The sequence below is a fragment of the Penaeus monodon genome, chromosome 23 (genome assembly GCF_015228065.2).
Source record: "Penaeus monodon isolate SGIC_2016 chromosome 23, NSTDA_Pmon_1, whole genome shotgun sequence".
NCBI lineage: Eukaryota > Metazoa > Arthropoda > Malacostraca > Decapoda > Penaeidae > Penaeus > Penaeus monodon.
In genome coordinates, this window is record NC_051408.1 from 37623864 (window position 1) to 37624907 (window position 1044).

General features: G+C 31.8%; 1 long non-coding RNA gene across 1 annotated transcript in view; it reads right to left on the reverse strand.

The window, feature by feature from the left end:
• Positions 1-165: 165 nt before the first annotated feature.
• LOC119587986 overlaps positions 166-1044 on the reverse strand; it is a 1103-nt gene continuing 224 nt past the window's right edge. Inside the window, exon 2 of the long non-coding RNA XR_005230036.1 lies at positions 166-298. This is a non-coding gene — a long non-coding RNA (uncharacterized LOC119587986). The remainder of the gene's footprint in view (positions 299-1044) is intronic.

A 1044-nucleotide genomic window follows, 5' to 3' on the forward strand; every position in this document is an offset into this window, starting at 1 on the left:
TTTTCTACTGGATTTGTTTCTTCATTTCACTCATGCTCAGTTCGCCACACTTAAGTTTACAATGAATATCTAATTTTCAAGAACACACTTTCTTTCTGGAACATAATTCTTTTTCTGTCTTTATTTTTCATTGAATTTAAACACTATAAGGAAAGTCTAATTTTTAAACCAGAACACGAAGTAAAAGATAATGACGAATGAACTGAATCCCTCAAAATCAAATAATTCTATTTTTACTATCTAAATGTCTTTACATTTTCATTATTCACATCTTAATTGGAAATGCAGAATCCTGCATCTGAAATTAAAGAAAATTAAAAATAATGTATATAATTTTATGAATTATATCTACCACACTATTGCACAAGGACTAATATTAATTGTAAGTGAAATATAAAAAAAAAATTACCCGTAACTTAACCATGACTTCAGTCAAGCAGCAAAAAGTCTGAACTCCACCTTGTTAGCAGATTATCTGTAGCTTATGAAATGCAAAATGTGAAATTCCCTTTTATATCTAGCATAACTTTCAGCTTGCATTCTATTTACAGCAAAAAAGGAAATTTACAAAGTTCAAAGACAAAGTGCTGGTCTAGTATTTTGGATTTCCCAATTTCCTACTGGGAATCTCCAACATTGCTGAACTTGAATGTTAACTTGAATTATGTATTGTCATTCATGACTGTCTTACACACACACAACAACAGGACATTTCCCAAATACAGTTACTCCAGTAACAAAACTTTTACACAATAAATAATAGACAAAATTGTTAACTAAAAATGTATCTAAACAGAAAATCATTTCCTAATTGGGTGAAATTCTCTCTTTCCTAGAAACTTGAACTATAAAGTCACAAACCACTGTAAATTTCCACTCCTTTTAACCTGCCATCCTACCGCTCTCCCCGATACCCAAAATGACAATATACTAAATACCCTTGATAATCACTCGTTAAAATAATCTTTCCGAAATAAAAGGGCTTACGCGAACCCGGTCACAAAATTCATTTCCTGCAACCTGTCAGCTGATCCCCCCACTCGC